General features: G+C 43.5%; 1 long non-coding RNA gene across 2 annotated transcripts in view; it reads left to right on the top strand.

Moving 5' to 3' along the window:
- The window catches only part of LOC116748857, a 56,942-nt gene extending 46,156 nt beyond the window's left edge, over positions 1–10,786 (top strand). For both annotated transcript variants that reach the window (XR_004348413.1, XR_004348412.1), the window contains one exon: positions 7,109–10,786. This is a non-coding gene — a long non-coding RNA (uncharacterized LOC116748857). The remainder of the gene's footprint in view (positions 1–7,108) is intronic.
- The last annotated feature ends 1,987 nt before the right edge of the window (positions 10,787–12,773 follow it).

The following is a 12,773-nucleotide window of genomic DNA, read 5'->3' as shown; positions in this document are numbered from 1 at the left end:
TAGGCTTTAGCTGAGTACATGGCCATCCCCCCAAAAGTCAGTTTTCTGTTATGGAAAAGAAAGGGAAAATGGCTACCAAGGCAACAGCTAGCAACGTGCCACGGAATGTATCCTACCAGACACTTTTCTACGCATTGCAAACATATCTATGTACCTTCAGGAGACACTTAGTGTTCAAGTCTTTATCCAGACAGCTTTAGGTCTCACATAGCACCCACTAGAAGCCAGGCACTGCGTAGGGCTTCATGTTTTCTTCTATAATCCTCAGAACACCCTGTGAGCAAAGGCAGGCTTAGTTTAAGCCTCAGGGCCCCTCACTAACACAAGGCCCTTTCAAGGCCCCACTCCTCACTGAACCTTTGGATTCTTTTTTTTGAAAGGGTCCCTAAACTTATGCATGCCTCACATCCTGGATCCGTTCCTGCCTACAAGGTAGGCATTATTTTCCTCATTTTATACATGAGGTACTTGAAGCACAAAGAAGGCAAGTAGTTTGTCTAGAGGCACAGAGCCAATAGTGAAGTTGAGTTTTAAACCAAGGTCTATTTCCAAAATTCAGGCCATTTCCCCTATGCCTTGCCCACCAATGGTTGCTGAAAATACCTCAGGATGCGTTCTCCCATGTGGATGCTTAGCCACAGCCCCAGATGGGGGTTTGGACTTTCTGAGAGTTGGCTGCTGACCGGGCCATCTGAGGCTGTTCTCAGACAGATCTTCTCATAGGGGGAGGAAACATCTCCTGTTGAAGAACCTGAGCTGGGGTCCATCCCCAGGGGAGCACACTTGTAGTAGCTTCCTGGAGCTTCTGTAACAAAACTAGGTGGCTTAAAACAACAGAATGTATTCTCTCACAGTTCTGGAGGCCGGAAGTCTGAAATCAAAGTGTCAGCTAGGCCACACGCCCTCCAAAGGCTCTAGTGGATAATACTTTCTTGCCTCTCTCAGCTTCTAGTGGCCTGAGAATCCCTTGGCTCATGGCCACATCACTCTGCTTCCATTTTCACATAGACTTCTCCTCCATGTCTGTTTCTTCTCCTCTTGTCTCTCATAAGGACACTTTGCACCGGAGATTTAGGGCCCACCCAGGTAATCCAGGATGATCTCATCTCAAGATCCTTCATTTAATTACATCTACACAGACCCTTTTTTCAAGTAAGGTCACATTCATAGGTTCCAAGATGTGGACATATTTGGTGGGGGTAGGGGTGGGGGGTTGGGTACCATCCAACCCACTACACACTTTGTCCCAGAACAGCAGATTTCATTTCCGGGACCAGGGGAAGGGGTAGGAAAACACGGCTATACACACTGTCCTTCTGGTCCATTTTAATTAGCAATGGCAAAAGGGACCATGGTAGAACTGCAGGGAGAGTGCTACTCATTTTGGAAAAGCGTTAAGTGGACACAATTACCCAGAGCCTTAAAGTCAGGGAAACTCTGAAGGTTCTGCCAAGAATAGGCATGTGGATGTCAAGTTTTTCAGTAGAATGGTGAGATATGCTGGCACGTTTTTCTGTGTTTGCTATCCACTTTAGAGAGGTCCCTGTGAAGTGAATTTTAAACCTGGAAGCCAAGTCAGGAGGGGCACAGGAAGACAGAAGGATGAGAGAAACATTTCCCACATATCAAGCTATGAGTTCCATGGCCTCACTTCTTACTTAAGAGCAAGGTGTTGGCTAAGGATAACGATGGAAAGTTCCTGATGCCAGGTTTTGGAAGTGGGAGAAAGAAATCGTTTCAGTCCTATACCTGTCGCTGCCATGTCTTTTAACTGATTCGAATTCAGTGTTAGCAATGTATACTCATTTACTGAGAGCACATCAGGCAGGCTTATTTTCTTAGGTATTATTACTTTCTCCACTTTCCAGATGAGATGTTGAGGTTCAGGGAGATTGAGGGACTTGCCCAAGATCACGGAGCTGTAAATGGTTGAAACAGGAGTTTAGAAAGTGTCTTCTGCTTCCTAACCCGGTGCTCTTTCCACCACAGCACAAGACATGAACATTCCTTCCTACTTGCTGGCTCCCATACTGGAGAGGAGGTAAAGATGGGAGCAGGCCTGTCTCCTACCCACCAGATTTTGGTGCTCCCTCCCATTTGCAGGGCATGCTGTAGCAGGAGGCATGCAATCAGTGTGTCTGTAGGTCTCCAGTAGGAGCACAAGAAACAGCCTAATTAAGGTCTGCAGCACGCCCCTAAGCCTCCGCAGCCACTGGAGTTGATTCCCACGTGTTCTCAGCACCTGTTTTTGTGGTGCAATGCACTGTGCTCTATGAGCATGAAGTATCAGTGAGCAATTTCTTCAGCCACACAGCTCCTGAGCAACCGGAAGCCATCCTTGTTCTAATTTATGAGGGACCAGCATGTGCAATCAATAGGTGTCCCACAGGTTATTAAAGGAGAGAAGGATGGCCCCGGTGGCCCTGTTTACTAACAGGGAAATGGTCTCCTGGCAGCTTCTGGCACATGGCCTGTGAGAGATTTACATTTCCTTTTCAGTCCTCAAACAGAGCCCTTCCCTTTCCATCTCAGCCCTGAGCCTGAAGACAGCAAGCTGGTGGAGGCTCCATCTGAGAGAACCCTTCCCTGCACTGTCATCCCAGAGGGGACACATGAAAGGAGGGGCCTGGGGGTGAGTGTCAGCCCAAAGCTTTAATAAGGCCATTTATGTTTTAAGGGCCCAGAGAACAGTAGCGTTCCAGGACAGGGCTGAGACTTAAGGGGTGGGAGAGGGTGGATGGATGTAAGATTAGTCCAGTGAAGCAAAAAGAAACAGGCGGGGCTTCCCTGGTGGCACAGTGGTTAAGAATCCGCCTGCCAATGCAGGGGACATGGGTTCGAGCCTTGGTCCGGGAAGATCTCACATGCCGCGGAGCAACTAAGCCGTGCACTACAGCTATTGAGCCTGTGCTCTGGAGCTCGCGAGCCACAACTACTGAGCCCGCGCGCCTAGAGCCCATGCTCCACAACGAGAAGCCACCGCAATGAGAAGCCGGTGCTCCACAATGAACAGCAGCCCCCGCTGGCCGTAACTGGAGAAAGCCCGCATGCAGCAATGAAGACACAATGCAGCCAAAAATAAATTAATTTTTTTAAAAAAAAGAAGAAATAGGCAACTCCTGCCAGGCTGCCAGAGGGTAGGTGGTGCTTGGTCAGCCTTTCAGGCTTTGGAGAAACTCCTTTATTCGCTCTTTTGCCTTCTCTCATTGTTTTGGGTCCTTTGGTTTCAGGTATTTACAGCACTTTTGCCGTTTACTTTTTAACAGTTTTGGAGGAAGAGGGCATGTTGGATTTAAAAATAAAACAGCAATAGCATTGATTTATTTGGGTAAAGGGGAAGGAAGTACATCCTCCAGCCCACTTTCTGGAAGGCAGCATGGTGAAATGTAGCTGCTCTCAAACCTTTTAGTCTCAGGACCCTTTTACTCTTAAATTTTATGTAGGTTATATCTATTGGTAGAAAATCTAAAATCTTTATTAATTAACTTAAAATAACAATAAATCCATTACATGTTAACATAAATTACATATTTTCATTTAAAAAACTTTTAAAACAAAGAAAATTAGAAAAGTGACATTGTTTTACATTTTTGCAAATTTTTTAAAGGTCTGGATTAATAGACAGTCAGTGTTGCAATATGTTGTTTTGGTTGAAGCATGTGAAGAAAATCTGGCTTTACACAGATATGGAGCTGGAAAAACAGAGTATTCAATAGTCTTTTTAGATAATTGTGGATATTCTTTTTTGATACTGCACCAAAACGTAACAAGTTTCTCAAAGATTAGTTGCAATGTGGAATCTGAAAGCATCCCAATGAACTTCTAGTGTTCTGTTACATTAAAATCCATTTGGCTTATTGTGCACCTTGAAGGAATCTTTTACCCACGTATGGTTTTGTAATACCACGCATAGGTCATTGTAAAATATTGCCTCGCTGAGTTATGGAGATGTTCTAAATGTTGACCCATTTCATCATATAATATCAAAGAATCACATTCATCAGTATCACCATTGATCTCTATGGAAAAATCCTTAAGTTTGGGGAAGCTGTCAAGCTCCACAGTGGTGAATACAAGTTTTCCAAAATTCTAATTTTTGCTTGTAAGCTCAAATTTTATCATTGGCAATAAATACTATCACTTGTTTTCCTTGAAGTGACAGGCCCCCTTTGTTCATGTTGAGAAAATAGCTGCCAAATACCCAGCCTGAAAAAGCATTCTTGGCCATTTAGTCTTTCAAGCAAGGAAAAAAAAGAAAAGAAAAGAAAAGATGTTCCATGAAAACAATGGCTATTTCTACTCACAAGCTCATAGTTCCATTGCCTAAGTGCTTTCCCTAGAGATAACCATCACACTTCAGAATGCAATGAAAGTACTTTTTGCAAACCGCCAACTTTTACTACACAGAATGTTGTAAAGAGTGTCAATATTTAATAAGATTAGTCATTTTTACTGCTTCATCAGGACATTCTTAAATGAAACTGGCATTTGTTTCTAATGCAAGTGTGTGGCAATGGTGACTACTACAACTTGGTGCCTGCTTGATTCACGCTCAGATGGTAGGAATTTTACCCACCACTGCCTTTGCACCTTCAGTGCAAATGTCAATAAGGTGAAAAGGGCAACAAGTGTTGTAATATTATTATGAAGATAGTTTCAACTTCATGAACACCTAGGAAGTGTCACAGAGATTCCTCAGAGGTCTATGGACCACACTTTGAGAACAGCAGGTATAGGAGATGCAACGAATGACTAAAGGTCAGTGAATTCTTACCCCAGCTTTGCCTCAGGCTAGTTCTGTCTACTGCAAGTCATTTCACTCAAGTGTCTCTGTATTTGCCACATAAACAAGTTGGATTAAATAATCTCTATCATCTCACTGTCAATTTAGGCGCACTGTGGGACACTGAACAATCTTTATCATTGACTTATCAGTATTATTGCCTGTTTGTTTCTGATATGGCTTGCTCTTTCTGGTGTGCTGTTGTCAGTATATACACATGGGCACATACTCTCTTCCTATCCCTTTACAAACGGGAGGGCAACTGGCTCTCCCATAGAGCAGGTGTTCTATTATAGAGGATGGACTGATACACCACCTCTACTCATGGGGAGAAACTTGCACATCAGAGATATGCTATTTGAACACAGTACCACGTGTCCTGAATGATCCTGCAAGGGGCATTTTCAGTAAAGGGGGCACTCTTTTTTTTTTTTTTTTAATGGCTATCTTTTACACATTATAAACTATAAAATCCATTAAAGGGGGCACTCATTTGCATGAAGTCCAGGCCAAGAAAATCAGGGCCAAGCCATAATGATAAAATAAATATAAATTTCTAACGCAAAATAAAGAAGACCAGACTGGGTGATTTTCTGAAGAAATCTGCATTTTGGGGGTAGTGATTTACATTTGCCTCCAGATGGAAAGAAGCTAGTCTTCCCCTGCTTCTACTCTCTTACCCTCCTCTGGTACCAATCACATACCAGAGTTCACCTCTTCCCCCCTACAGAGCCTGCAGAAGCCTGAGCTAAGGGAAAATGCAGTGATACTCACTTGGTGCCTGAGAGACAGGACCTGTAAGGCACAAGAAAAGATTGGCACTGGGGCTGCATTATCCTGAGGGAAGAAGTGGTATCTGAGGAAGGGGCTGGGACTCCTGACTGGGGAGATACATAAGGGAGGATTGTGGAGAAGAGAACATCTCACATATCATGAGATATCACACAAAAGGCAACACAGAGTCATATTTTTTCCCTTTAGAAATTTTACTAAAACACAAAACAAAACCTAGCTAAACAAAAGTACAAATCCTGGTCTCCCCCACCTTTGTAAAGCTTTGGAATAAGTACTTGAGCCCTTCAGTAAAAGAGTGGCATAAGCTACTCTCAAAGTTCAATATGCATACAGTCTGGGGAAGATAGCGAATCAGTGTGGCAGAAGCTCTTAAAACTGACCTCCACCTGACAAGTCACCAGGTTAACGGACGCTGTTCCCTCTATAAGCCCACAAGTGTCCACGGCGTTCCAGATACTCAGGTAGTAGAGGTCCTCTCAGGGACTTCTGGGGCCACAAATTTTGAGCTGTGTGCTCACCAGGGTCAGTGCTATCTGTTCCCAAACCCATTTCTGCCTGTTGTTCTTGAAACTCTGATTATATAATTTAATTATTATGAAAACCAATGAAATGAGAGTGCAAAAAGAGGTTTTGTTCCTGTGACAAATGACGCTGTATACTTTGGAAAGGCTTGACGAGGACAAGTCACACACACAAAATTCCTGTTGAAGTGGTATGGGAACGACATGTGGAAAAGGCTGGGAAAAAGTCCTAAACATCTTAGGATAAGTCTGTACTCAGATCGCCTTGTGTCTTTAAGTTCTTGCTCTAATTTAAAGAAACCCAAAATGGAACTTACAGAAGATTCTAGTAGAATGTAAGCTCTATGATTATGGAGACCTTGTGTTGTTCACTGAGGTATCCCCAGTACCCAGAATATGCCTGGCATGTAGTAGGCATATTCTACAAATAGATTTATTACTGAGATATTTATAGATATTAGGCTGGTAGACAGAGACTGGATGGAGAAGCCATTCCTTTGAAACTTGTCTGACCTAGTAGGCTACAGTGAGGACGTGTGATGGTAACAAATGCCTCCCCCATTTCAGGCTACATTGACATGCTTTGGATTTGAATTCAGAGGATCTGGGTTCAAACTTCTGTATATTAACTTTGTGGCCTTGAATGCTGGCACACTTCTCTAAGCTAGAACTTCCCAACCGGTGGACAGGGACTGGGTTATAGGTGTGCTGAGATTTTGATCTTCTCAATTCTTGGAGTAGCCAGGTAAGGCCCAGGGCAACCAGAATCTCTGGGCTCATCACCTCCGGCGCCAGCAACCACATCCCTTTTCCATAGTGAGATATGTACATATACACACATATGTATGTATATACAAGTATGTGTGTATGTGTATGTATATATGTATGTACACATATACACATTTTTTGCAACGTCCTATGTGTATCATAATATGGAAAAGGTTGGAAGCACCAAGAGTTGCAGCGTTAGCTCCTCAGCTAACAAACTCTGTCCTGCCTTTGTCAACAGGTTGCTGTGAGGATCACATGAGATATAGGATGAAATGCTTTCAAAACTGCTGATGGTTATACAACTGGAGGCATCGTGACAGACCACAAGCCTGGTGTCATTCAGTAGCACAAGGAGAGTTTGATTCCATGTCTCCAGTCCTAGTCTCCTCACCAGACTCCCAAATCAACAAAGAAATAAGAAGAACTAAAAAAAGAAAAAGATGGCATATAGAGGTCCAAACATTACCCTATTTCTGATAAGTCTGTATTAGCAAGTATAGCTGTAGGCAAGTGAGCTTCCTAACTCTGAACTTCAACATTAGGCCAACCAGTCCCAGGCAACTCTGGACCATACCTACCCCCGACAGGAGAAAGCTTGTCCCTGGAACTGCAGAGGGAAAAACATACTTCCTGTGGGCAACTTACTCCCAAAAGAAAGAGAAGGAAGGACTGGTTCATGCGTGTCAAGTTTCTTCTTCCAAATCTACCAATCAGATACGTCACTCCACCTCCCCTGGGAAGGGGTGTATGAAGGGATGGAGGGAGTGCAGGAGGGTTGCACTAGCAGAGCTCCTCCACATGGAAGAATGCACATCAGATGCACCTTCTTAAGATGTGAGAGGAGAGTGTGGTCTGTTTCACCTGCTGTTTCCTGGCAAACATGGTCATGGAGGCACTGGACTTTTGTTCTACTATCAGCAGAAGTCCCAGTGCCCCGTCACCAGCTTCCTGGGTACAGAGAAGCAGGAAGTGGGGCATCCATTTTCGCCCAGGCAGACCAAGCAGGGACAGTCTGGCCCTGGAAGTGGTTTCCTGATTCCTAAATATGGATAAAGGGTGTAGTTCTGGAGCTACACTTGCTGTGGTGCCTTCCTGATTCCCCCAGCTTCCCCACTGTGACACAGGTAGCAGCCACCCTAGCCGACGTTTCTGCAGGGCTCTGCAGGTTACTGCCTAGGACCTTCTCCTCTAGCCCATCCACAGATTTTTAAGCACCTAATTTTCTAAATTACATCCTTTTCTGCTTAGAATGTTCAAGTGGTGTCTGTTATCTGAAACATAACAATGATTGAAGAACGTTTTATCAGTATTAGCCTTTCCCAGAAACCTTCCTTCCTCTCCCCTTCCTGTCCTCCTGCATTGGTTCTTTTCATTTCTTCTTGACCAGCACTGGGTCACATACCTATGACCTAAAACTATCACTAGCCAAGGGAATACAAGTGCATGTTTGGATTATACTAATCATCGAATCACCAGTGTGGAATGAGGAGCATTCCACTTTTCTAGACCTGTATTTTCCCATCTAGCAGCCCAGCTCTACTTATTCTCTGTCTTGCGGTCCAGTGTATAGAACTAAAAGAGAAATTGTCAACATACAAAGGCCAACTTTCTTCTAAGCTACCCCTCCAGATTCCTAGATTCTTCTCTCCTTATAATCTAGGCTGTTTGAGAGTTCTCTTGTCTTAAACTACACAATAAATATCTGTTGAATTGAATTGATTTAATTTCTGAGTCTGGCAGCTTCATAGGCAGCCCTGGGTTACCCACAAATAAGCCACTACTTATAGAGAGCAGACCACAGAGCAATTACACTGAAGTTATAGGCTATTCAAGTCCACACCTTAGAACAGTAGTAGGAAATTCAGGTGGAATTTACTGCCAACCCCTCCTCTCCAACTCACTGCTTGAAGAACACAGGCCTCTAGTGCCCTTGAAGTAAGGAGAGTGCTGACTTTCTCATAGTCACTTGGGTTTTTTTCCTGGGGTAATCAGGTCTTTCCTCCTTCCTTAGTCTGAGAGAGTGATGACATTTTTGAGTATTCTAGTGCTTTTGGTTAAACTATCTTTCCTCTTGGAGATTCAGGTCACATCAGTGAGTATATATATTGAGTATTCACTTCATGCAGAGAACACTTGGGGCTGTAGAGTACGTACCTCAGTTCTTATCCTCAAATGATTTATAATCCAATGGGGCAGGGGGCAAGAAATGTATAGATAATGATTTTTCTTGTTTATTTTTCACTACCTAGGTCACTAAAGGGACACCTAAAATTCATACTTCTGAATCATTTGAATGTGTGTGTACGGGGAAACAGGAAGTAGTTTTACTTCAGCTCATAAAAAGTCTACAGAAACCTTTTAAGTCTTTTTCTGGAGATTGAATGAAACCACTATTCCAGGTCCAAGAGAACTGCTGGTCATGATCCCTTCAGGGTCCTCTCTGCTTGAAATGCAGGAATTGTGTCTATTTGAACCATTTTCTTTAATATTTAGCACAGCTGAACTGTAAACTCATTCTGGCAGGAACTTGATGACATTAATCACCTGTCCATCTGCAGTTGTCCAGCCCATTTTAGATGCCTGACAAATATCACAGGATTCAGGAAAGAATGAAGGAACGGGAGACACAGCACAAGAGAAAGTACTAAATACATGTTTTAGAAGGGGATGACTTGACATTCACCTGCCCTGTCTACCTTCACCAATGATCTCTCCTTGCTACGACTGGTCAAGCTCAGCCAGTGCACCTGTTTCCACATCACTAGCTTCTGCTAGTATTGAAAGTCCCTTGAGGACATCCCACCTAGGAAAATAAATTCCTGGTGAAAACAAAACAAGAGAGAATTTAAAGGAGAGATGAAACTTCCAAAAATCTTTAAGTCAACATGAGACTTTTTTGTAAAGGCATGTCGCCTGATGAGCTCTCAGTCCAAGGCATGGCAGTCAATTTGTGTAGATGATAAAACCTCTCAGTGTCAATGAGGGGGCACTGTTAATATCCAAGTATGTGATCTGGGTCCTATGCATATATATTGGATGAACAGTGCCTACACATTTGTTATATGCTGAATTGTGTGCCCCAGAATTCATATATTAAAGTCCCAACCTCAAAATATGAATTATCTCAGACATCTGAGTTACCTCACAATATAACAGCATTTGGAGATAAGTTTTTAGAAAGGATATCAAGTTAAAATGAGTCTGTTAGCAAGGGCCCTAATCCAATCCAGCTGTCCTTATAAGAAGAGGAAATTTGGACACACAGAGACACCAGATGTATGCACTCACAGAGGAAGGACCATGTGAGCACACAACAAGAAGGTGCCCGCCTGCAAGACAAGGAGCGAAGACCTCAGAGGAAACCAAACCTGCCCATACCTTGATCTTAAACTTCAGCCTCCAGTCTCCAGAACTGTGAGAAAATGTCCGTTTAAGCCACCCACTCTGTGCTTTTTCATTATGGCAGCCCTAGCAAACTAATACCACATATATTACAGAATTCCTCACTGAGGTGTTACCACAAAGCTGTGTTTGTGCAACACATTCATGTACTCACTGGCTCTGGGTAACTGGGATTACAAAATAAAGCACAACTGACTGATAGCACAAGAGATCAGGTTTTGCTAGAGGGAAGCAATGGGCAAGACTTTCTACAGTCTCAGGAAATTGTATACCCCTTGGCACCTGTAGCTAAATTTTCTTACCACTAAAAATGATTCTTTTAAATGTTCCTTTTTATCTTTTCACTCCATACCCTCTTCTCTTCCCATTTTGCCACCCTTCTACTCTTCCCTAAACCGTACCCCCTACACCACCATATCCACTTGCCCTCCAGCAAGCCCTAACATCCATTTCTAGCTTTCCTTAATAAAAAATAAAATAGCTGCTTTGTTTGTTTTTAAGGCTTTAAGCAGATCTCCCGAACCAAAAGTCAGGAGCAAGTTTTAAAACCATTTTGTGAGGGTAAGATTTTCAACGTGGCCTCACATCAGTTGAGACGATGGGCTCAGAAAAGCAGAAAGTCATCCTGAGGTACCAGGAGGGGGTTCATTATGGGAGAAAAACACCTGAAGGCTCAGCTGGAGGCCCACCCCATCTCCAGGGCAAAGGGGCACGGAGGACGCAGCTCTAGGGAAGACACCTATCTGAGCAGCGCAGTGAGAGTCTCTGAGGCTTGGGGCCGAGGGAAGCCCCTGTTAGTGTCTGCAGGAGTCTGTCTCCCACTGTGGGTGCCATGGTGTCCACTTCCTCATATAAAGCAGTGGACTAGGCTCTGGGAGACCTAGAGAAAGTCACTTCACTTTTCTGGCTCTGAACTATAAAAAGTTCCACTTCCTGACCATAATGTAAGATTAGACCAGATTAGTCACTTTCCATTGCTTTTAATGAACTTTGTAAAAAGAACTGTGAAAAGAGCTTTAATGTGAAAAGAACTGTCGTCACACAAAGTCTTACACATAAGTTCATATTAAAAACAAGCAAACACATTGCTGGCCTAGCTCGGTGCAGAGCCCCACATACTCTCACCTTGCCCAGCACCACCTCCTTCTCCTTCAGGCAGCAACCAAGCACCCTCAGCGCATCCTGTCAGCTGAAACAAGGTGAGAGTCACCAGATCTGATTATCTCTAGGGCCAGGGTGCTGAGAAATGTTTAACAGCAAGCTTGGTCGGAGATGGGGGTGCTGATTTGTAGTGTTTGCTGACTTCTGTGGTGTAGATAATACCACCATGGCTACTTTCAAGCTACTGATGTCACATCACTGAACTGAAAAACAGCACGGAACGAAAACTAGGTGGCCAGCCAGTGAATGATACATCAACCCAATGAGGCAACGACACAACTCACACTCAATAGGCTGTGTACTTTGAGTGATTTGTTCAATCATTTGTGGGGATTTATACCCATCCAACCACATTCTGTCATCCAGCCTTCCATGTGGTAGGAGGTACCAACTGTGGCTACAAGCTATCAGCAATGCACTAAGTTAGTGGGGTCTCCTTAGATAACCTACAACAGGGACTTCATTGATGGCCCAAGCTAATTATGAGTGAAAACTCAGGCATGCCAAGAGGCCTACACGGGCTCTACCTAAACCTCCAGGCAGCCATGATCACACTGCCCTGGTTGGCTATGACCTTATTGCGTCTTAGCACTCCTCCTGGTTACTATCTCCTACAGGTAGGATCAGTGTTTAATGTATACTTTTGTCCTTCCATTTTCTCCAGAGTCTTTGAAAACAGCGAGGGCATTCAATAGCCAAGTAGCCTGGATTCTGAACCAGATTCCTTGGAAACAAAAATTTTAGTTTTGTCACTTATTAGTTGTGTGACCTTGGGCAAACTGCTTCTCTGTATCTCAATTTCATCCTCGACAAAAGGTGCATAATAATAGTACCTACTTCGCAGCATATGTGGGAGGATTAAATGAGTTTCATACATATAAAGGACTTAGTACAATGGTTGGCACATAGAGTATGCAATTCAAATGTTATCTATTATTATTACGTTAGTATATATATGTATTATCTATTACCATTATGTGATAGATGAATGCATGCAGGCGAACAAATATGGGAAAGAAGGGCCTGAATGGATGCGCAATGGGATTCTTCTGCAAAACAAATACCAGGTTTGAGTTTATAATAGTAATTATAATAATATCTGTAACCTTGGCTAGCATTTATTAGATGTTTAAAGTGTATTTTACAAACATTATTTCATTAACTCCTCATAAAAATTCTAACAAGAAGGAACTACCAGTAGCTGGATTACACAGATAAGAAAACCCAGGCTGGGGCTTCCCTGGTGGCGCAGTGGTTGAGAGTCCACCTGCTGATGCAGGGGACACGGGTTCGTGCCCCGGTCCGGGAAGATCCCACATGCCGCGGAGCGGCTGGGCCCG

This window comes from Phocoena sinus, chromosome 2 (assembly GCF_008692025.1).
Source record: "Phocoena sinus isolate mPhoSin1 chromosome 2, mPhoSin1.pri, whole genome shotgun sequence".
Classification (NCBI taxonomy): domain Eukaryota; kingdom Metazoa; phylum Chordata; class Mammalia; order Artiodactyla; family Phocoenidae; genus Phocoena; species Phocoena sinus.
The sequence above is the reverse complement of the archived record's forward strand: the minus strand, read 5'-3'. Positions and strand labels throughout refer to the sequence as shown.